Here is a 25,005-nt window from a genome sequence, read left to right on the forward strand (position 1 = left end):
GGGATTGTAGTGCAGTGTTCTCATGTTTCTCTTACATGCAAGGAGGTGCCCCAGTGCCTGCTGGACAGCTTTCCTGCCCCCACTTATGGGTTACTCCCGGTCCTCCCAAGATTGCCAGCTTTGTTTTTAAAGCCCATTACATTTTTATATCATTATTACTATGTTAAATCAATATTTCTGTGTTCTATCGATATTGTTGTGCTTTTAGCAAAAGCCAGGTGTAGATCCCCCAGAAATGCCCACGAGAAGTTGCGGGGGAGAGACTTAAAAGAGTGGAAGCCGCGAAGCAGGGGAAAACATCGGGGTCTTTCTGGATCTGCAGCAGCGTAACACTGAGTGTATCTGCAAGGAAATCTCTGCCCCAAAGGACACATTTTCTCACTGCGGGGCAGAGCAGCAGTGTGTAATTGACCCAAAGCAACTACTCACTGGAAACCTACGAAACCATATCGGAGCTCTGCGAAAGTTTCTGTTAATAGCTCACAGTCGAATCAAATCTGGTTGTTCTTTCAAAAGCGCTGGTCTGAAGTGTTTCATTAAGAATTCTATTTTGAAATTCTAATGGAAGGCTGGTCTCGGAATGAATCAGTCCTTTCGGTAACTCATCTTTCAGAGCCATCACTTCCTCCCCAAAAAACCCTTGCCCAAGAGTTTTCATCTTGGTTGATTCTTGTACAAATGAGGTGTGAATGGGGATTTATCTTCTCCCTAATGGCCAGTTCGGCTGCCTCTGACACTTTCACTAATTTAACTTAATGCAGCCTGTAATTAGAAGGTAGACAGAAAACAAGATGTATCATTTTCAATCAATACAATGTTATACGCCCTGTAATTGGACTCGGGTTTCCTCCTGAATCTCTGAATCATCCATCGGGCAAAGGGGTTTGGTTTTGTTCTTGTGGCCCACTGTCTTGATGTCAGGACCAAGACAGAATGGATGGGTTGTAATCTTATAAGAACCGTGCAAGGGTCTTATTGATACATTATAAGCATGGGCCAGGACAAATGTAAGTGGTACGTGGCTGCATTCTTTTCTGCAGAGTGAGTTGCTGAATTTTCATTTCATCAGAATTAGGCAAGCAATTTGGACTAATTGCTGAGAGATTTGCATTCATTAGATTCTCTCCGTTTTATGGAAATGCTATCAAGAATGTGGGGTTTTTTTTAATTTGCTTGAGGCTGTTTTCTCCGGAAGGGAATTAATGAGTTTTTCAGTACCTGTCTTAAAAAAAAAAGTCTATGAGTTGAAACACTGAATTCCAAATCTTTTTGCTCCTCCTCCATTCTGAAATGAGGTTCCACTAACTTCCACCAGTTGAAGACTTGCAAGCACTGCATTTGACACAATTAGAGATGCCAATCTCCAGGTGAAACCTGGAGAACAGCTTATTTTCAGACTACTTAGAAGAGTTTCCAGGAACAAATGGATGCTTTCAAGGTGGACTCTATAACATTGAGCCCCCTCCCTGAGGTCTCTGTCTACCCCCCTTGAGGCCTCAGTTCTACTCAGGCTCCATCTCCAAATCTCTGGGATCTTGCAACTCTACAAGATGCTGTTTCCAGATGTGGTGCAGTGAGCCAAAGGACTCTCAGGGTCATTCCGCACATGCAGAATAATGCACTTTCAAACTGCTTTCAGTGCTCTTTGAAGCTGTGCGGAATAGCAAAATCCACTTGCAAACAGTTGTGAAAGTGGTTTGAAAACGCACTATTTTGCGTGTGCGGAAGGGGCCTCAGTCTGGTACTGCCTGCTTTGCGCTCAATTCAACTCCAATAGCAACTTAAGCTTTTGAGAGGCAAGTCTCCCTTTGCTGACAAACAGCTTATACCTTGGAAATCTGGTTGGTCTTTAAGGACTTGAATCTAGCTCTACTACTGTAGACCATCATGGCTACCCTTCTGAAACTCCCAGTTATGTGTAGACAGTGGATGTTTCCACACAAGTCACCGAAAACGTTTGTAAAATGTTTCAGATCCCCCACAATAACACAATCTTTGGCCCCTTCCGCACACGCAAAATAATGCATTTTCAAACCACTTTCACAACTGTTTGCAAGTGGATTTTGCCATTCCGCACAGCTTCAAAGAGCACTGAAAGCAGTTTGAAAGTGCATTATTCTGCATGTGCGGAATGAGCCTTTGTTCACACTCACCCCCCTTGAAACTATTCCTGGCCACCCTTTTCTGTTTTTCCCATTTTTCCCCCCAGCATGTGGACAGATCAGTGCTTCTATGCTTCCCTGAGTCTTCTGTAGTCAATGCTGTGAAATGCTCCAAAACTAAGGCCCCTTCCACACACGCAAAATAATGTGTTTTCAAACCACTTTCACAACTGTTTGCAAGTGGATTTTGCTATTCCACACAGCTTTAAAGAGCACTGAAAGCAGTTTCAAAGTGCATTATTCTGCATGTGCGGAATGAGCCTATGGCAAGGGGCTTCTGCAGGCAAGAACTCACAAAGTGGCATCTTAAAGGGACAGCCCACAAATGAAACCTTTTAAAAAACGTTTCAGCCCAAAGAATTGCTAGGAAAGAGGATGCGTTTGAAATGTTTTGAGACTGCAATAAAATGTTTTTTGGGGAAAAAACAATGCAGAACTCCTTGGGAGGAAACGTTTTATTTCCTGTCCCAAAACATTTTAAAGTGTCTGTGCCGAAAGGGCCGGTGGTTCCAGGCAAGATGCTGCAGTGACCCAATGCTGCCATCTTTCTGAGCTTTTTTTTTAAACTGCACCTCTGAGCATCCCATCACTACTCTGCAATCTCTTCGGTGTTCTTAAGAGTACTTAATTCCGTAACAAACTGTAGCCCCAGACAATTGTGCTTCATTTGAATAATTTATACAGGTCACCAAGTTCTGCTTCTCTGGGCACAGAGGTTTGTTTATCTCAATCACAGCACGTCAATATTTATTTTATAAATCACAGAGTCTGCACAGCATTATCAGCACAAATAACCGGGTGAACTTTGTGTCTTCACAACTCCTCAGTGGTTTAGGAAAGTGTTTATGTATTTATAAAGGGCTTATCTTCTTCTTCTGACATCAGGACTGCAGGCAGGTAAAAAAACAAATAAAAAGACAATCAATATCAAATATTTGAAAACCAAAACAGGAACAGCATGCTAACAGCAGGAAAATATTCCCTGTTTTGCTCAAAATCAAACTTTCATTAAAGCTCAACAAAATAAGCAACTCCATCGTAAAGCTTCAGGTAGGTATACACTGTCTCAGAAAAAGATATTAGTAAAGTCAGTCAATAAAATTGTATGCTTCCGCATTAGAATATAGTCCTGAATGAATACAGAATTATCATTCATTTTTATGCACTGTCTTTGTCAAAACTGTTATTATTTTGTTCACTATTGAACATGGTACTTTGATACAAGAGCATTTATAGTTTATTGAATGATTATCATGGGGGCAGGAGAGAAGCAGGGCTAGTAGGCACTAGGAGCCAGGCGGAACATTCTACAACAAAGGCATGTTGAGTTCTCTGGGAGAGGAATATACAACCCTACTAACATCTTTTTCTGAAACAGACATTACAGCCATGTTGAACTGCAATAGGAGAATAAGCTTTTAGCCCAATAGCACCTTAGAGACCAACATGATTTCTAGAGTATAATCTTTTGAGAGTCAAAGTCCTCTTTGTCAGATGGAGGAAGGAATGAAGATCTGAGTCCTACTTGCATCTGACAAAAGGAGCTCTGACTCTCAAAAGCTTATACCTGGAAATCTTGTGGGTCCCTCAGGTGTTACTGAACTTGAATCTTGCTCTTCCATTTTTACATCATCATCAAAAAGCTGGGAGGGTGGAAACCTGGGCCATTGCAGAGGAAACCACAGAATAACAAGCCATGAACAATTAAACCTGCCGGGAAAAGCAAAGTTACCACCTGGGAACATGCAAGGAAAGGCGGTCCTATGCAGGCCCAAATCATGAAGGTTTTGAAAGGTAAGCACCACCATCTTGATTTGGAACCAGAAAAAAAAGGGAGCGATGAAGGGAACTTAGCATGAGTGCGAAATGCTCCCAATGGCCTGCCCCGATAGCAAATGGAGTACTGCTTTATACACATGCTGAAGTTTCTTGACCATCTTCAAGGGCAGTCCCATGCAGAATATCACAGTCATCTAGAGCAGTGGTTCTCAACCTTCCTAATGCCGCGACCCTTTAATACAGTACCTCAGGTGTGGTGACCCCCAAACTTAACATTTATCCATTTTACAGATGGAGAACACTGATGCAGAGAGTCTTAGGTGACCCCTGTGAAAGGGTCGTTCAACCCCCCAAAGGGGTTGCAACCCCCAGGTTGAGAACCACTGATCTAGAGTGAAGATTACTAAAGTATCGATCAACATGATATTGCCTTTCTCAGTGTAAATGGATCTCTGGCAGTAAAATAAATAGGAATATCCATGGTTGTACAGGGTATAATATATACACCTTGCCTTTTCCATTGACCTTTATATATCTTGAAGTCCTCAATGGCTGCTGTCTGGATCTGTCTGGAGTTGCAACAGTTCGCACATGCATATTTATCACAGTCCCACGGGAGTCATAGTTTCCCACTACCGCCTGCTGTCATTTAATTACCTGGCCCAACTGTCCATTGCCCCGGAGGAAAATTGATTTCACCTACTGGGAAGGTCCAAATGCAACCTCAAAGCAGAAGGAGAGGAAATGTCACCACTACAATTGCTACAGAGCCACAAAGATGCTTTGCGTGATGTTCAAGTTGGCGTTGAAAGATGAAGGCCCACCTGACACTCAGCTCCTGAGTGACATGTATGGTCATGGGCCAAACTGGTTCATTACAAAGTTTACAGCACCCTAGTGCACAGTCCACTAGCCCTTACCACCAAGTTACTATCTAGTGCAAATGTAGTGATGGCCTGCATCTGGGGTGCAGACATTCATCAGCAATCAGTGATTTGGACAGAGAAGGGAGGATCCCAGGCCTCTTCGGCAGAGGTAGAATCTGTATTCCCACTGCAGTTGTTAATTTTCCTTACAAGTGTATAATTCTGGCCAAGCAATAGTTAAACTGCTCAGTCAGGACTTTCTTCTTGTTAAGGTCAAAATAATAAGATTCATATGTACTTGCTGTCATCAGAGATTTTCAAAGCACTTTATAAATATTCATGGAGAAGGGGAAAAAAATCTGCGGTTGTACGCAAACAACCATCACTCACAATAAATGCTAGGTTTCGAGTTATTAATCCTCTTCCTTCTTTCCTCTCTTCCTCCTACCATCATCCCACTAAGCTGATCTGGACGCAAACCCGTCTTCTAATATATGTGCCGCCTCCCCAAAAAAATCATCTCAGATCTATGTATGCACATACATATTTGAGGTTTAATTTATATACGTGCCGCTAAGTACATGCACTGGGCAGGCACAAATTTATTTGATTTGTGCTAGCTAAATTTCGTTGATGTAAACGTAGCAGGGCGGGTGGTGGAGGGCAGCTTGCATGAATTCTGGCCACATCAATGTACTTTCAGATTAACTATACAGCCACCAAACATGCCTCAGGATATACAGAGGCTTCAGTTTTATGTCAGAAGATCCCATGACTGGGATTTGAAATTATTGTGCACAAGCTGGACAAAGGCAAAATCCACACGATGAGGGCAGGGAAAACGTTGGCTAAACTGGGGTTCGAGCAAGGGTTTGTTTGCGTAAGTGGACGTTCTATCACAAATCTCATTACAATCAGAGCTGAATACTTTTTCTTGCTTCCCTGAATTTTAGGAGCCCAGCAACACCTTAAAATATAACCAGATCCACTCACAAAAGCATTTATGAGAGATATTTACCGTAGTTAGTCTTTAGGCATGACTGCATTCTTGTTTAAGTTTGGCCGCTTCCCCACTTTTAAAATGATGTCCGTTTCGTCTGGTCCAGGACCTTTTTAGCGTGAGGGTCGTGTTCCCCGGGCTTCCCCACTGCTGCTCTTGCACCCCCTCAGCACGGGTCATTCTGGCGCTGCTCAAAACGGCGCCTTTTGATGACCCGCCTGAGGGGGCGCAAGAGCAGCAGAGTCGGGTGGCTGCGTTGTAGCCGCCCCTGTAGTGGGGAGTGCAGTTGGACCCCGCGCTACTCGGCGAGAGTAGCGCACAGCAAACAGTGAGTGGGGAAAGGGCCTTTGTTACAACAGACATAGCCATCCCGCTTTCAATTTTAGACAGGGTCCCTTTCAACAGGCTCAAATCATAGCCCAAACTAATGTTTCAAGAAGAGAGGGAATACCAAGAGCATTTCTCCATTATATCACCCTGTGTTTCATATCCCTGATCCTTTGGTTTATTTAATCCGCTGGACAAAGTTTAAGTGAGTTATAGTCAATCCTGGTTCCTAATCCATTTATAGACAAATGTCTTTTTTAATACCTTTCCTTTCAATTGAATGAAAGTGATCTCCTTCCAAGAGGCTCATTTCAAGGAGTGGTTTTAGTCAACAATTTATTGGCCTTTGCTAGCCATCGGAGAACTCCACTTGGTACTTTGCTAACCACTGAGAACTCCACTTGGCACATGAAGCAATCCACCACTTTGTGGGGGAAGGACTTTTGTCAAGAAATAGTAACTGTTTTAATCAGGGAAATGTAGCAACGTTCATCTTCAATGCTATCTCTGCTCTGAGTAGCAAACCAGATTAAATGTTTCCTCTCACTGTATCTCAGCTGATAACAATAGCTTATCTGAAAAACGTGCTAATCCCTCTGGATGCTACTTCAACTTTATTATTTAATTTTTTTGTTTTGTTCCTCTAGTAAATATGCCTCTTCGTATTTATATTATGAGATGCAATCTTTGCATTTTGTACACGCCATCTGAATTCTTGGGGCGGGGGGTGTCACTGTATCCCCAAGGCTCAGTACCCACTGCCTCATATATGTTGTTTGCTAGAGGCCAATGTTCGCAATTCGAACACAACTAAAATGGAACATGAAGTTGCTTCCTGCTATCATCAGTTTACTAAACTCATGTTGTCTCTTCTGACAAGACACAGCTCTCTGAGTTAGAAAGCTTTCCTACCACGTTACTGATGGAGTGAGTGACTCAGCATGCCTGGATATTGGAGGGTGCTACATCACTCTAAGTGTATAAGTGTTATCTCCTAAATGGAACGTTCCTGCCTTTGTCTGAATCTGGGAATTGCCCTCTGAACCCTCTTCCTTAAGAACATAAGAACATAAGAACAAGCCAGCTGGATCAGACCAGAGTCCATCTAGTCCAGCTCTCTGCTACTCGCAGTGGCCCACCAGGTGCCTTTGGGAGCTCACATGCAGGAGGTGAAAGCAATGGCCTTCTGCGGCTGTTGCTCCTGATCACCTGGTCTGTTAAGGCATTTGCAATCTCAGATCAAAGAGGATCAAGATTGGTAGCCATAAATCGACTTCTCCTCCATAAATCTGTCCAAGCCCCTTTTAAAGCTATCCAGGTTAGTGGCCATCACCACCTCCTGTGGCAGCATATTCCAAACACCAATCAGTTTCCTTCTATCTCAGAAGCCATTGTTCCTTGTACCTCTTTCCAAATGGACTTCAGTGCAGACAGACGTCTCTACAAATATCTCATACTTGCACATACATGATGCCAGAACAGGAAATTATACTCTTTTGACCAGCCTTCCATTTTTCTATCAACTGGAACTTGAATATGTACAGACTCTACATAAATAAATGTAAATTTTACTTTTTTGCAATTCACTTCTTGGGAGGGTTGATTGACTGCACTCCGTATCATGCCTCCGTGACTGGGCAGAACTCTGCTATATTAACCAAATATACCCAAGTTAGTTCTTGGTCTTCGTAGCTGGAGATACAGGAGAAGGAGCAAAGGACTTTCTGCAGGTCAAGCAGATTTTCTTCCTATGAGCCATGCTCCTTCTGGAGCAGGGGTCTGCAACCTGCGGCTCTCCAGATGTTCATGAACATCTGAAGAGCCACAGGTTGCAGACCTCTGCTCTGGAGCCTCAAGTCTCACAGTGAGTAGGCTGAGCAACAGGGAGCAAGACAGATGACCATATCTCCCCTTTCTCTCTTCCTTTCCTTTCCCCCTCTCTTGCCAACCAACCATATAGTTTGTTGTTGTTATTGCTGTTGTTGTTGTTTCAATTTGTTTCCCACCCTTTACAATAGTCTCAGTTGCCAGTTCTTGGTTAAGAAATGCCTAGAGATTTAGGGAGGTGGAGCCTGTGGAGAGGGGGGTTTGGGGGACCTTAGCAAAATATAGTTCCACCTTCCAAAGCAACCATTTTATCCAGAGAAACTGATCTCTGTTTGTCTGAAAATTGTAATTCCAGGAGGTCTCCAGTCACTACCTGGAAGTTGGCAACCCTAGCCTGCCAAATGAGGGTTTACTCCATTGAAGATGATGGAATGTAGAGCATACCCTAATGTATCTCTGAATCAATCATATTTGCTACCTTGTTTGTGGGATGGGATGTGTATACTGTAACTTACATCCTCTGCAATGAAAACAATATTCCCAGTGTCATGCCAAAGATCACTGCCCAACTCTGTTTTGCCATTTGCTGAGCTGATTTCCCCAGCCTGGTTTCCAATTATTTAAAAGCCAAGACAGGGTTGAGTCTTTACCTATAGATCCAGGGGAGGGAGGGAGTAATTATGTGCAACCACATATATACCTTAGCATCCATAGAATGCAAAATGGCTGACTGCATTATGTGTCATCCTAGTGTTCATGTACATGCATTTAATCCATGTGGGCTAGAGACAAGATATGTCCATTCCCTAGAGAAAGAGAAAGTTCTAGCCCTAAAGGGTTACAACACTAGCAAATCACACAAATAAAATTTTAACACGACATCCCCAAAGGCAAAGATCAGGGCAAACTAATAACTGTATTTTATGAAAGATGGAACAAAACTTAGGGATGGTCCCCAATAAACAGGGACAGTAGGAGCTTAAGCACTCAGGGGTCCAATAATGACCACAAAATTTAAGGCAGTAATTGGATGAATTACTCTGATGTCACAGAAGGGCAGAACAAACAAAGTGTGCTGATTGGGTTGGCATGAAGGTAGAGGAGATGAGGGAACGGAAAGGAGCAAGGCAGGACCAAATAAGGAAGTATCTGGAGCTGATCCATGCAGTTGCTTTTGGCCTCCACTGATCAGCCGAATAATGGGGCCACACCCTCAGGAGACATGACACAACCAGGCGGATGAAAAACTTCCCAGTCCAGAGGGAACAGCAGCCCAGCCCAAAGGACTTCCTCTGCAGTCCTGACTTGTATTCAGGTTCTTATTCTGCTGGATCTGCCTCCTGGGTAAGATAGAAGAAGAGTATCCAATTTTGTTGAGCCTCTGGACACTTCCAGAATTTTGAGAACAGGTGTGGGTGTCACCACAAAATGGCTGCCATGGGAGCATGGCCAATCACAAAACAATGGGAGATTCCAAACCAAGTATCCTCCTGTGATGGAGCCAGCTGTTTCCAAATGAGTGGGCCCTGGAGCCTCAAAGATGATGCCTCCTGAGGTAGTTCGAAATACTTCCTGGTCCACTGATACAGAGAAATCTCATTATTGGCTCTTTGCTTTGGAGAAAGATGCTTTGGGGAAGAATGAAGCAGGAACCTCAGAAGACATGAGAATGTGCCACCTTGGTAACCACAGAGATAAAGAATCCAAGCCACCCATCTCCAGTTTGGGCTGATATGGGACACTGACCTATCACACCTGTATGCCACCAACACTTCCATGTTGATATCTTTTGCAGCCACTGCTCCGACTGCTCCAAGCAGTCGTCGTGTTCCAAGGACCTAATCAGATTTCCAGTGGCATAAAATTAATTTCATTGCAACCAGCAGGCTCTTAAAATTCCAAAATTTGCATACTTCACAGTCGACGCTACATTTAGCAATGGGGAATTCATATTTAATTCTGGTAACTAATCTGTCTCAGAACACCCCTTTCCATAAAGAAGCAACAACTCAACATAGAAAATCTGTGACTCTAATTAGCGATTGCCATGCAGATATTTCGGAGGATCCTGCAGGGCTATTAGTATGTGCTCTCCGCAATACAACATTCTATGTTGTCATGATGCCACATTATCCTACTCTAATGATCACCAATTGACTCTTTTTCCCCACCCCAGAATTAAACTTGTAATTAACAGTGGGGCTGCTGAGGCTTTGTGGGCTTCGTTAATTGACTGCCAAAAAGTGGATATTTAAATTATGATTGAAGCTGCTGAGACTTCTGGGCATTGACCGGCAATATTCAATGCGCTGTCATTTTCAACGGATCTGTTTCCAAAAGAATGACTCTCTAGGTTATGTCAATGAAGCTCTGGACTTTCAGGCAAGGGACTAAGCACTCCTCTTTCTTCTTGGTGGGGTTCGTATGGATAACACACGTGCTGCCACAAGACTGTAGGGCACTTTTACACATCCAGAATAATGCACTTTCAATCCTCTGTCAATGCACGTTAATGATCGTTTGCAAGTGGATTTTGCTGTTTCACACAGTAAAATTCAGATGCAATGTGAATTGAAAGTGCCCCTGAGAACTGCATGTGTGAAAGTGCCCCTGACAACTGCTTGGCCCCTTCCGCACACGCAGAATAATGTGTTTTCAAACCACTTTCACAACTGTTTGCAAGTGGATTTTGCTGTTCCGCACAGCTTCAAAGAGCATTGAAAGCAGTTTGAAAGTGCATTATTCTGCATGTGCGGAATGAGCCTCAGATTTAGGCCATTGTAATACAGTCTTCAACTCAAGACCCAGATGTTTATTTATGTAGAGATTTACACCACATTTTTTCTTCCCAATGAGGACCCAAAATAGTTTACATTCTTCTCCCCTCCTCCATTTTATCCTCACAAGAACAACTCCGTGAGGTACGTTAGGCAGAGTGACTCCTACCATACAATCCTCCTTTGTTGATTGCTAGGAAAAGGTACACAACAGAATGCCACAAGCACCTTTAAAAGGTGCTCTACTTGCTATGAGTTATTGATAAGAATTTAAGATTTATAATTAATGTTGTGGTTGTCCGACGGACAATCCCCTTTTAAAAAAAAGGAGCTCCCACAAATTCCCTTTATCAAGCATATGCTTGCCACCCCGTCTCAACGTTTGGAAGGAAAATCACACCACTAAAAGTAGACCTCAAAAAAGTGCTAATTATTTTCTTAGGCTGTATAATATATCAAAAAGGAAAGTCTGGTGCAGACAGACAATCATGCCCCAGATGATCATGAAACACTTGACTCTAAAAAGTCACGCCAAAGTGGACAAAAAATAAATCAGAAATCAGAAAGGAAAATGAAATGCTGCCCCAAAAAAGCTCCAAGAGGTGTAAATTTGTTATGATGCTGTGAATGCTAAGGAAGGCTCTCTCTGCCACCTTTGACATACTGACTGGTTCCAAACCGAAGAAGATATTTCTGTTTGCCTCTTCACACATGACACCCTGAATGGAATCTCGGGCAGATCATGCTGTACTGGGCACTCCTCAAGATAGTCTGCCTATACCCGTGGTGGTGAACCTTTGGCACTCCAGATGTTATGGACTACAATTCCCATCAGCCCCTACCAGCATGGTCAATTGGCTGTGCTGGCAGGGGTTGATGGGAATTGTAGTCCATAACATCTGGAGTGCCAAAGGTTCGCCACCATTGGCCAATACCCAATGGCACTTGAAGCATGATTACTTCTCTCTGTTGTTCCATCTCATGTTTGTGTCTTAGAGCACAACATTATAAAGAACTCACACACGTCAAAGGTCTTATTCAATTATTTATTTCTTCAAACTATTTAAATTTCATCCCGAACTCCTTAGATTCAGGGCAGCTAACAAAACAGCAAGTTGCACAGAGATAAAAGCAACAAGAAAGTCCATACCAGTGATGGGATCCAAAAATTTTAATAACAGGTTCCGATGGTGGTGGGATTCAAACAGTGGCGCCACCACACACACGCCACCTCCAGTCCCTATTGGGCAGGGAGGTTGCTTTAGTAACCCCTTCTCGGCACTCAGAAAAAATTAGTAACCACTTCTAGAGAAGTGGTGAGAACTGGTTGGATACCACCTCTGGTCCATACACAAGATAAAAACAAGCTAAATATAAGACTGAAGATGAAACGCACAAACAAAGTAAAGACAGAGTCAAATCTGTTAAAATAATTTACTCTCTTCTGGCTGTACTCAGAAATACAAACCATTGGCCACGTCTTCCTGAATGCAGAAGTTGCTTTCTGCAGATGCTATAATTCTTTTCTTCTTAATACATTCTTCAACTCATGTCACCATGTCATAGCAGACTTATGGAAATCTTATTGGTTTTCAAGGCAAGAAATATTAGAGGTGGTGTGCCATTGCCTGCCTCCGTGTACCAACCTTGGTGATCTCCCATCCAACTACTGACCAGGGCCGGCCCTGCTTAGCTTCAGAGATCTGACAAGATTGGGCTAGCCTGGGTGAGCTAGATCAGGGTCGCCTGCTATGATAAGCCATTCCAAAGGATTGGACTTTGCACAAACAATTCCTGATGCCAGACAGTCAGAAGAGGAAGCACCGCAGGGAGAAGGGTGTCTGGAGATGCACTGGAGCATAATCCTGTGCTTTGGCATTAATACCAATTTGTTTCACCAAATCTCTCCAATGGCAGCTGGTAACCAGGGATAGAGAAATGACATCATCACAATGTCAGTACATTGAGTGAGCTGAGCTAGATGTTTTTGTGCAGGGGTTTCCTGAACAAGGGGGGGGGAACAGTAACTCATACAGATGCCCCCATCTTGCAGCGCCTTCCAAGGATGGGCAGCAGCTCTGCACTAGCACAATGGCTAATCAAATTGCAATCAATGCATGAAATTACTTCCCTCGGCCGATGGATGGATGGATGGATGAATTTTATACTATTTTGACTTAATTTTATTTGGATGGATTGGGATTTGGATGGATTTGGATGGACATTGGACGGATGGATTTGATTGAATGACGGGATTCCCATCATCGATGGATGGAGATGGATGGATGGATGGATGGATGGAGATGGATGGATGGATGGATGGATGGATGGATGGATGGATGGATGGATGGATGGATGGATGGATGGATGGATGGATGGATGGATGGATGGATGGATGGATGGATGCATGGATGCATGGATGCATGGATGCATGGATGCATGGATGGATGCATGGATGCATGGATGGATGCATGGATGCATGGATGCATGGATGCATGGATACCTTTTAATGTAATCAATATTCTTTCTCGAGTTTGGGTGAGAACAGACTTCATTCTCCTAGGATTATTATATTTTGCTTCCTTGAAAAATCTGCCCTAGCTCCTCCAAATGAGGAAATCAATAGCTGAATATCGCTGATGAGATTTTAGGTGGGTGATGGATCACAAAGCCATGCTTGTGATGAAGCAGTAAAGTGAAGCAGAATAGGAAATATTTCATGAGGTGACATATAAATTTGGGCTTTTATGATGCTGTGAGCTACAGAGTTCTTCTCTCAATCACCCCTCCCAACGTGGAAAGCTCTTCCACTTCGAAATGAGATGACGTTTATCAAATAGCATATCTAGCAATGCAGCCCAAAGCGAGGAGATGAGAGTCTTGCAAGGGAGCTGGGATCGATCAAAACAGGCAGCATCGCATCTCCAGCAGCTCTCTGCAAGGGGAAACCTGTTATGCAGCTGTTATTATTATACAGGGAGAGAAGCAACTCCAGGGGAGCCAAATGGCTTCCCCGGTGGCTGCCGGGCCCAGGAGCCGACCAGCTGCCTAATGCAAAATGGGGGCCATCAAGTCGCAAACATAACTAGCCACTGGGAGAAAAACAGAGGTATGCTTAAATATCCTCCATGAGAATAAAAAGCAACTTGAAGGTAGCTTTTACCAAAAAGAAAATTGCAGGGGAGGAAGGAGTTTAAAGCCTATCCCCTTTTCTGCCTCTCCAGCATTCTTCTGGAGAGAGCCAGCATGGTGTAGTCATGGTTAAGAGCAGATTCTAATCTGGAGAACTGGGTTGGATTCCCCGCTCTGCCACTTGAGCTGCGGAGGCTTATCTGGTGAACCATGCCAGCTGAGTGACCTTGCCAGCTGGGTGACCTTGGGCTAGTCACAGTTCTTCGGAGCTCTCTCAGTCCCACCTACCTCACAGAGTGTTTGTTGTGAGGGGAGAAGGGAAAGGAGTTTGTAAGCCCCTTGTGAGTCTCCTTACAGGAGAAAAAGGGATATGAATCCAACTCTACTTCTTCTTCTTCTTCTAATTAAGAGTATGCCATAATTAACAGAGGCGTAGCACCAAAGGGGCAGGGTGGGGTGCGATGCATGGTGTGGGCATGGCGTTCTGGGGGCATTTTGAATCCACCTGCTCTTAACCACTACACCGCACTGGCTCACTGCTTCCTCCCCTCCCCTCCACCCACATGCTTCCTACTTGCTTGGGTGTCCTTCCCTTGTCTGCTTACAGCTGCCTGCTCCCCTTTCCCTCCAGTGTCCCTAAGCAGTGCTGGCAGAGGGAGGCGTGGTTCAGCGGCAGAGCATCTGCTTGGCATGCAGAAGGTCCCAGGTTCAAACCCCAGCCTCTCCAATTAAAGGACCAACTTGCAGGTGATGTGAAAGACCTCTTCATGCGATCCTGGAGAGCAGGTGCCAGTCTGAGTGGGCAATACCGGCCTGGATGGAACGAGGATCTGATGCCATGTAAGGCAGGCAGCTTCTTGTGTTCATGGGTGGTGGAGTGTGGCAAGTGAGTGGGCAGGGGGTGCCGGGACTAGTGGCCCTTGCTAGAAACCTATGTCCCTGGCAGCTGCCCCACCTCAGCGTATACTGATGCCAGCTCTAATGCGAAGGGTATAATCTTGACAACGCTATCTTAAGAGTGAGCCCCATTGAATAAAATGGCTTTCTGAGTAGACAGCTTACGGTTTTCTCCCTACAGTTATGTGGACATTCAAATTGATATTAAGCTATTAAATTGCTAAAAAATAAGAGCTTTGTGATACAGAATGGTAAGCTGCAATGCTGCACTCAAACCTCTGCTCATGACATGAGTTAGAGTGGTGGCAAACGTTTGGCACTCCAGATGTTATGGAGTACAATTCCCATCAGCCCCTGCCAGCATGGTCAATTGGCCATGCAGGAAGGGGCTGATGGGAATTGTAGTCCATAACATCTGGAGTGCCAAAGGTTCGCCACCACGGAGTTAGACCCTAACAGAAGTCTGTTTTAGCTAGCCAGCTCAAGGTTGACTCAGCCTCCCATCCTTTCAAGGTTGGTAAACTGAGTATTGTCGAAGGCTTTCATGGCTGGAATCACTAGGGTGTTGTGGGTTTTCCTGGTTGTATGACTATGTTCCAGTAGTATTTTCTCCCAACGTTTCGCCTTCATCTGTGGCTGGCATCTTCAGATGCCAACCATAGATGCAGGTGAAATGTCAGGAGAAAATGCTACTGGAACACAGTCATACAACCAGGAAAACCCACAACACCCTAGTACCTGGCTTGCTGAGAGTAAAGTATAGATGACTGGGAAAGACAATGGCAAACCACCTCGCAAACATACTTTACCCAGTAAATGTCTTGATGGGATGTCACCCCTGGGTCAGTAATGATCCGGTGCTTGCACAGGGGACTTCCCCTTTTCCTTTTTAAAAATAGCCTGTGTAAAGTACTGGACAAATTCATCTGTGCCCATCAGCCATGAATGGCCAACTTCTCAAGAGGCTGAAGAAATGGACAGAGTTACAGGGCAACTTCATATTAGCACAGGAAGGAATTTGTCAGTTTTCATCTAAAAATGGACTTTATTTTTGATGACTAGAATCGACACCTATGACATTTTAAAATGGGCTGTCTTTTTCTTCAACCATTTAATTGTACTTTTGTTTGAATGTTTGTACAGAATCATGTACAGAATAGTAGAGCCAGTGTGGTGCGGTTGTTAAGAGCGGCAGGACTTTAATCTGGAGAACCGGGTTTAATTCCCCGCTCCTCCACATGAAGGCTGCCGGGTGACTCTGGGCTAGTCACAGTTCTCTCAGAACTCTCTCAACGCACGTGGAGATGGGCAGTGGCAAACCACCTCTGAATGTCTCTTGCCTTAAAAACCCTATGGGGTTGCCATAAGTTGGATGCAACTTGACGGTACAGCCACACACAGTATAATGAGCAACAACATTTTAAAAGCTTGAGCTCTATATTTCCAGATCTCTTGCTGATGTTGGACGCTATGTATACAAACTATCCTGCCACAGAGGGGGCAACACTGTAGCCCCCCAGGTTAGCCTCCCCCAGGTTGACATGGGGGAGGGAAGATATGGGGGGGTGAGAAGCTTCCCAACAACCAGGTGTCTATTGTGGAAACTAGGACCCAGAGGAGAGTTCTTCCCTTAGCCAGGTATGTGGTCATGCCATCTGCTCTTCTGAAAGGCAGGTACAAGATGATCTTATATTCATAAAGATTATGCCTCTGAGCTACATGAAAAGTTGAGTCTATGGGTCATGTATTTTTTCACTGCCCTTTTATAAAGAGTTATGGGCAAAGACTGGTCCCCCACTCCTCAACAAATTTCCTGCTTGTTCTGATAAAGCTTGTTTAGAAAAATTGTTAGTTGATGAAAACCCAAAATCTTGAGGCACGTGGCCGATTCCTGTGCCTGTGTGATCAAAGCTTGTGGCAATTGTGGTCTTATTGCATTTTAAAACAAATTTGTATAATTACGTAAGGAATGTATTGTCGAAGGCTTTCACGGCTGGAATCACTGGGGTGCTGTGTGGTTTCCGGGCTGTATGGCCGTGTTCTAGCAGCATTCTCTCCTGACGTTTCGCCTGCATCTGTGGCTGGCATCTTCAGAGGATCCTCTGAAGATGCCAGCCACAGATGCAGGCGAAACGTCAGGAGAGAATGCTGCTAGAACACGGCCATACAGCCCGGAAACCACACAGCACCCATACGTAAGGAATGTTTTTGGATTTAAATAACCTTACCCTTAAGTACCACAGAGAGAAACACATGTTACCAGGGCTTGCCTCAGAAGATACCAGCCATAGGAGCAGCAGTGGCATAGTGGCTAAGAGCAGGTACACACTGATCTGGAGGAACCGGGTTTGATTCCCTGCTCTGCCGCTTGAGCTGTGGAGGCTTATCTGGGGAATTCAGATTAGCCTGCGGACTCCCACACATGCCAGTTGGGTGACCTTGGGCTAGTCACAGCTTTCCGGAGCTCTCTCAGCCCCACCCACCTCACAGGGTGTTTGTTGTGAGGGGGGAAGGGAAAGGAGATTGTCAGCCCCTTTGAGTCTCCTACAGGAGAGAAAGGGGGGATATAAATCCAAACTCCTCCTCCTCCTCCTCCTCCTCTTCTTCTTCCTCTTCTTCTTCTTCTTCTTCATAGATGCAGGCAAAAAATTGAAAGCAAAAACTACCAGACCATGGCCACACAGCCTGGAAAACTCACAACAGCCTGACCTTGACAGCCTTCCGCAATACATAGATTGTTTAATATTTAAATATCAATTAAATATTGTTTAATATTTAAATATCAGTTTAATATCTGTTTAATATTAGCTATGTTTTCACTTGAAGCTATCTTCTACTAACTCAGACCCTTGATTCCGAAGTTCAATGTTGTCAACAATGACATCAGGACATGGAGTAAGTTCACCTAAAGAGTTCAAAATGCTGTTTGTGTCATCAGGAGTTTATTCTTTTAAAATGGATTCCACCCTCGGTCAGCCAGTTTCTCATATCTTCAGGCCATCAAGATCAGCTCTATCTACACCGAGTGGCAGCATCTATCAAGGCTCTTGGGTCAAGATCTTCCATATAACCTACTCCCTGATACTTTTAAGAGAGTCAGTGTGATGTAGTGGTTAAAAGCAAGTGCACTGTAATCTGGAGAACCAGGCTTGATACCCCACTCTGCCACTTGAGCTGTGGAGGCTTATCTGGTGAACCAGGTTAGCTTGTGCACTCCAACACATGCCAGCTGGGTGACCTTGGGCTAGTCACAGTTCTTCAGAGCTCTCTCAGCCCCACCCACCTCATAGGGTGTTTATTGTGGGCGGGGGGAGAAGGAAAAGGAGTTTGTAAGCCCCTTTGAGTCTCCTTACAGGAGAGAAAGGGGGATATAAATCCAAATTCTTTTTCTGCTCCGAGTGGCAGCCACTGTCTGGTAGTCTCAGAGCCTTCAATGAACTTAGAAGAAGAAGAAGAAGAAGAAGAAGAGGAGGAGGAGGAGGAGAAGGAGGAGGAGTTTGGATTTATATCCCCCCTTTCTCTCCTTAGAAGGATGTCCCTGCATAAGACTGTGCTGTGAATTTCTACAGTCCATTCAGTCAACGACAATGGAAGACCAAAACAACAAGGAAAGAATGAACTATTGCAGTTGCATATATTTAAACTCTGTTTCAGCGGCGGATGAGAACAAAGGGGTTAAGCTGAAGCAGCAACCTTAAAGGCAGGTTTTGAGGGAGACCGAGAAGGAAAGAGGTGATATTTCACAGGGCTGGACTGCCATCCAGGGTTTTCAGAAAGTCATATTCTTCATGGAATTGTGTAGAAGAAAGCCAGAAAGACCACAGTATTCCCATAAAGTGATGTGTATTGAAAGTCAAGGCCCTTTCCAAAAGACGATGCCCATCGGTTGCTGATTTGCTGCAAGTCACCCCCATATCTTTCCTCCATGCAGGATGTCTGATAGAATAACACACATGTCAGCACGTAGCAGCAACTGAGCAATAATATTTAGCTATTAGGAAAATGAGACTCTTCTTGCTCTTTCCCTGCTCCTCCCGAAGGCAGCAGAGAGCTCTGGCTAAAAAGTGGCTGTGTAACGGTCACAAGCACCTATTGGACAGTATCTGTAACATCACTGGTACAGATCAGCACATTCATGTCCATGTTTGTGTAATCTGTTAGTATCTTTTAAAATGAGCTTTGTCATTGTTTTTTAAAATTACACATTTCTGTTTTCTTAAAGGCCTGTAATTAAGCACTCATCTGTCCCTTGCTGATCTCCTTTACTATACTTATGTAAGTGCCATCAACTTGCAACCAACTTATGCCAACCCAGTGAGGGACTTTCAAGAAGAAGCAGAGATGTGGTTTGCCACTGCTTTCCTCCATAGAGCCTTTCTTGATGGTCTTCCATCCAGGTGCTGCCCCTTCTACCTTCTGAGATAAGGTCTTTGTGCTCCATTTCACTACTGGAGCATTCATTTAGTCCAGGGGTCTGCAACCTGTGGCTTTCCAGATGTTCATGGACTACAATTCCCATCAGCCCCTGCCAGCGTGGCCAATTGGACATCTGGAGAGCCACAGGTTGCAGATCCCTGATTTAGTCATTTAGAATGGGAGATCCAGCAAGATTAACTTCACTCATACCACAAAACCTGGCAGTTTTGCGAATCTCTGATTTTATTTCTTTCTGTAGCTGCTTTGGAAGGAGGGGGGGCCTATGACTCAATAGCACAGCATTTACTTTGCTTGCAGAAGATTCAGTATTTTGAAAGGGGCAGGAATAGAGGAGGCTTCTCTGACTACTATTAAAACGAGCCAGCGTGGTGTAGTGATTAAGAGCAGGTGGATTCTAATCTGGAGAACCAGGTTTGATTCCCCACTCGTCCACCTGAGTGGCAGAGGCTTATCTGGTGAACCAGATGTGTTTACGCACTCCTACATTCCTGCTGGGTGACCTTGGGCTAGTCACAGTTCTTCAAATCTCTCTCAGCCCCACCTATTTCACAAGGTGTCTGTTGTGGGGAGACGAAGGGAAAGGAGTTTGCAAGCCAGACTCCTTACAGGAGAGAAAGGTGGGGTATAAATCCAAACTCTTCTTCTTCAAATGGGCTCCCCTGCACCGTACACTTTTAGGATCCTCAGAAGAGAGCCAGGTTCCCATACCACGGTCCCCATTAAACTTTCAGCATAGTCTCCCCCATCTGCCCCATTTCTATTCCACAGTGACAGGGATGGGGCACTTCTAGCTCTGAATTAGTACCACAATTACGGGAGAGAACAGCATTTTAAATCCTTTTTGAATGCCATATATTTGCTCAAGAAACACGCCTGCATAGATGCCTTGTTTTGTTGAAGAGGAGCTGCGCATGCAGAACCATGGACCTGTGCTGCCATCTAGTGGTGCTGAAATGAAAACTAGATCGTCTGGATTGCAACCAGCCTTGGGTACCAAATTGCTGAACAAGGAAGCTTCACGTATTCATGGGTGGTGGAGTGTGACAAGATGACAGGAGTCTTGTGAATTCATCCACCATTTTCTGGACCTTCTTTCTTCTAGAATGCTCCACTTGGCTCCTAGTGCCTTGGGGACAGAACTAGGTAGGCAGTAGGAACCAAGCAGAGCATTCAAGCACGGCAGTCCAGGAAATGGCCAACGAATTCACAAATTCATCTGGTTCTGGTGGGTTTTCCAGGCTGTGTGGCCGTGGTCTGGTGGATCTTGTTCCTAACATTTCACCTTCATCTGTGCCTGGCATCTTCAGAGGTGTATCTCAGATGGAAGTCTTAGGAATGAGATCCAGCAGATCACAGCCACATAGCCCAGAAAACCCACCAGAACCAGATGAATCCAGCAGTGAAAACCTTCAACAATCACAAATTCATGTTTGCCTGGAAATGGCAAATGAATTCTCCTGTCATCTTTATCCTGAAAAGGGTATAGGGATGAATGTGTCCTTCTAACTAAAAGTGAGCAAATTTCTCTCCCTTCTGTTACTTTTTTGTACTGGAATTTCACTGTGATCTATTTTCACACTTCCTTAATTTCCACCTTGACTAAAGAGAACGTCAGAATTAATCCCCAAATCGAGGTGTGTGCAATTTTGGCCTGGCTCACACTTCACTTGCATCTTTTTTCCCTTTCTTATAAGGTTGGCATTCTCCAGGTTGGATCTGGAGACCTCTCGGAACTACAGTGATCTCTTTTAAAATGAAAATAATTTCATATTGAAATAATATAGATTACTAAGTATGGGCTGGGTCAGGTTCAGCTCTCTCCCTCTTGCCCTACGAAAATGAGGAGTCAAAAACCCTCATGCCTGAAGTGTTGTATACATTATTTGAGAGCAACCAGTTTTTGTTTTACTTAAGGAAGTTTACTAGAAAAGTTACACTGCAGCCCAGAGCATCTATACATTGAAATAATTCAATGGGACTGAGTTCCTAGTAAGTGTGTTTAGGACTGCAGCCTAAATCTCATGCTGAATTGGGAGCATATTATTATAGAATAATGGCTAAAAAGTAATTACCGTATATACTCGTGTATAAGTCGACCTGAGTATAAGTCAAGGGACCTAATTTTACCACAAAAACCTGGGAAAACTTATTGACTTGTGTATAAGTCGAGTGTGGGAAATGCAGCAGCCAGCGGCACAGAGCAGGGCGCCACCACCATTCCCCCTCTGCCCCAGGGAGAAGGCAGCCGCCTTCTCCCTGGAGCAGAGGGGGTTCCCTGCTGGGCCCCCCCCCCCACAGCAATCCCCCACACTTACTTTAGCAAATGGAGTAGGCTTGAGAAAAGACCTGCCTGTGTTCCCTTCCAGGCTGCAAACGACCTGGTGGGAACTACATTTCCGAGGAGACCCTGGGAAATGTAGTTCCCACCAGGTCGTTTGCAGCCTGGAAGGGAACACAGGCAGGCGTCTTCTCAAGCCTGCTCCATTTGCTAAAGTAAGTGTGAGGGGTGTCGCGGGGGGAAGGAGGAGAGGTCGGGGGATTTTTTGCCCTCCACGTGACCCAAAGCCGTGCACCCGGTGTGTGGCACACACACACACCGTCCCCTGGTAGCCTTTCCACTGACTCGCGCATAAAAAAGGGCTGAAAAACTCGACTTATACGTGAGTATATACAGTAAGTTTAGCAACAATTACTAACTGGGGAAGCAACTTAAGGGAAATGGGAAAGAACGCCCACACATTTTGTCCAAGTATGGGCATTTACCTACATGTGAACAAGGAGTGAGTTACATCAATATCCCATCTCAAAGATTTCACATATAGACACCCCAAACCTGAAGAAATATTCCTTGACCACTTGTGTTTAATACTTGCAAAATGTCCACTGAATGTAGCCAGTATGCCTCAAGTTGTCTTGGTGTCCCTTGGTTACCACAACCAAAATATAGCAGGGATTAGGATTGCCATCTTTCAGACTGGTCCCTCTAATTTCAGTTTGACCCACAAGCAATTGGCATATCACGTCCCTGGAAAAAATACATCTCTAGCCCTTTTTGTTGCAGAGGTATTAGGGGAAAGGTGTGTCCCAGCAGTTAGATCTATCTCACAGGCTGTGAGAACCTTCAACTTTCTACTCCTTAAATCTCTATGAAAGGAAAGGAAAAATTGTGTCATCTTCTGCAAGCTCTGGTGGGTAAATAATTTCAACCCAGGGATTTCCTATCTATCAGAAAGCAGTCTCCTAACCCTTAGCTCTCATTGATTTTAAAAAACCAGCAGATCTCTCTGGGCTATTAGCCCAAACATAGAATTATCAACCAGGAACAAGATCAGCTGGAATGCTTTCCATGTGTTTCACAGGCTTTGTATAAATGTCCTGTGTTGTGAGCCACTCAAAGGCTGTTTCCACACAGCCATTGGCAGCGGCGTCCCACCGGCTTTAATGAAGCCAGTGGGGCGTCAGGACTACTTGCATGGTACCATGTGGGCAGCCCCGACACCGCCTCTGACTGCAAAGGCGGCTCTGTGCGGAGCCGCCCAGGGTGTGTGCAAGGGACTTACCTTGCCATCCTGTTCCGCTCCGGGTGGCTGTACAGGCATGCCCACGCTGTCCTCCAACTTCAACTGACCTTTATTAGGCATATCAGTAAAAATAAAACAAAATACAGGACAGAGTGGGTGTTAAAACATAAAACTGGACAAAGCATGTTGGTACAGAAGAGGTGATCAAGCTTCCATTATGTCTTTGACTTGAGCACTTCTAATAAAAATTCAGCGGTTTTTCCAGTTATCCCACCGTCACTATTATTCAGCAGGTGAATAGTCTTTGTATGCTCCGAACAACATTTTTTATTCCCTAGAACCGGGGCAAGTAGGGAGAGTCTTGGTAACGCATACCTCGGGCAAGAAAACATAATATGCTCGCAGGTCTCAACAATATCCTGACAATATGCGCATGTTCTATCTTGAAGTGGAATATTCAGCTGCCGGCCCTTAAGAATGGCAGAAGGGAATGCGTTACATCTAGCTCTAGTGATGATCCATCTCCGCCTGGGCTCTGACAGTTGAGATAGATATTTAGCTGTGCGGCTAATTTCAGGATAGATTCCAAAGTGCCAGGGAGAGCAAGATGTCCTGGCTGCACTCAACAGCAACTGGTATTCCTGGTCCAGGAGCCTTCTTTTTAGGGATAGCCAAATTTCGTTTGCAGATTGCATAAAAAAGGTTTCTAAGGAGAGACCTAAAGAGGTTATTTTGGCCTCTATACATTTCCACCATTCGGAGGATTGCAGTTTAGAGAGGGCTAAATGGGTGAGGCTTTCGGCCTCAATATTGAAGCAAAGATGAGACCAGAATTTTAAAGTGGACATCCACGCTCTGGTTTCCAACAAGTGATGTCCTGATTCGAGGCACAGAACAGCATACGGACACAGTGGGGTGCCCCAAAAATCTTGTAAAGGTGAGGTATCAATGAAGTAAATAAATAAATGTCATTTTTCTGACCGTAGCCTTGTTGGTCTGCAGTGGAACAGCTAAATTCGAGCCCAGCAGTACCTTAGAGACTAACAAGATGTTCGGGGCATGAGCTTTAAAAAGTACAGCTCCCTTCATCAGATACAAAGGGATTATTAGTTTGTAACTGTTTATTACACTAATATTATATTTTGGCTCAAAAGGCCTTCTCTCTTCCAAGGCAACAAAGAGTATCAACAGAGGAAATAGAAGCTCACAGCAATAAAACAATTTCTTAGGATGATTCTTCCCCCTAAAAAAACAATTAAAAACATATGATAGGGATGCCATGAAGGCCATGTAAATATTGACCACTAGATGGCAGTCTGTCCCTAGAGAAGGAAACTTAAATGGTCTTATTCTCTGCTGTCTTTGACACTGTGTCCTTAATTACCCCAGGGGTTATTTGAGGGCAAAGCATCTTTCTGAACTGCTCAGGGCACCCATATCCCCATCAAAGGCACTCAGCCTAGAAATCATAGTGTAAGAAGATCTCTATGCTCTATGGCAACTGTACCAATTAAACCCAAGTGGTGGAATTAAGGTTGCCAACTCCCTGGAGAAAAGCGCCCTACCCCTTTAATAGAGGTATACCGTATAAGAGCATGTTCTTTGCCAGGTAACAGCCTTTGCCTCCATGCCATGAAAAATTTGACTTACCTGCTTCCACACATTAAGCCTCTAATAAAGGGACAGGGTATTGTAAGCCTCTATTAAAAGTCTTAATAAGCCACTTTAATTTTATTCATGTTATTTAATTTGGCTTCTAGCCCACCATTGCCCATAAGAGCTCAGGAAAGCCTACAACATTCATATAAACATTAACACCAATAATAATAATAAGAAGAGTTTGGATTTATATCCCCCCTTTCTCTCCTGCAGGAGACTCAAAGGGGCTTACAATCTCCTTGCCCTTCCCCCCTCACAACCAACACCCTGTGAGGTAGGTGGGGCTGAGAGAACTCCGAGAAGCTGTGACTAGCCCAAGGTCACCCAGCTGGCATGTGTGGGAGTGTACAGGCCAATCTGAATTCCCCAGATAAGCCTCCACAGCTCAGGCGGCAGAGCTGGGAATCAAACCCGGTTCCTCCAGATTAGATACACAAGCTCTTAACCTCCTACTCGCCACTGCTGCATTAGAACAATCTATAGAAATATTAAACTTCTGTTAAATATTAATCTCCTTTGAAGGGACACGCGGGGAAGTGAACATCCTAGAAGATATAGAATCCAATGAGACCTGAACATGTTGGGAAACTGAGGGGAGTGAACAAGAGTTGTTCAACGAGG

At 44.4% G+C, this 25,005-nt stretch overlaps 1 long non-coding RNA gene across 1 annotated transcript in view; it reads right to left on the minus strand.

Moving 5' to 3' along the window:
- Positions 1–25,005, minus strand: part of LOC125436125 — a 513,530-nt gene that overhangs the window by 193,566 nt on the left and 294,959 nt on the right. The window contains exon 2 of the long non-coding RNA XR_007245000.1: positions 19,930–19,941. This is a non-coding gene — a long non-coding RNA (uncharacterized LOC125436125). The remainder of the gene's footprint in view (positions 1–19,929; positions 19,942–25,005) is intronic.

This window comes from Sphaerodactylus townsendi, linkage group LG07 (assembly GCF_021028975.2).
Source record: "Sphaerodactylus townsendi isolate TG3544 linkage group LG07, MPM_Stown_v2.3, whole genome shotgun sequence".
In the NCBI taxonomy this organism is placed as follows: Eukaryota; Metazoa; Chordata; class Lepidosauria; order Squamata; family Sphaerodactylidae; genus Sphaerodactylus; species Sphaerodactylus townsendi.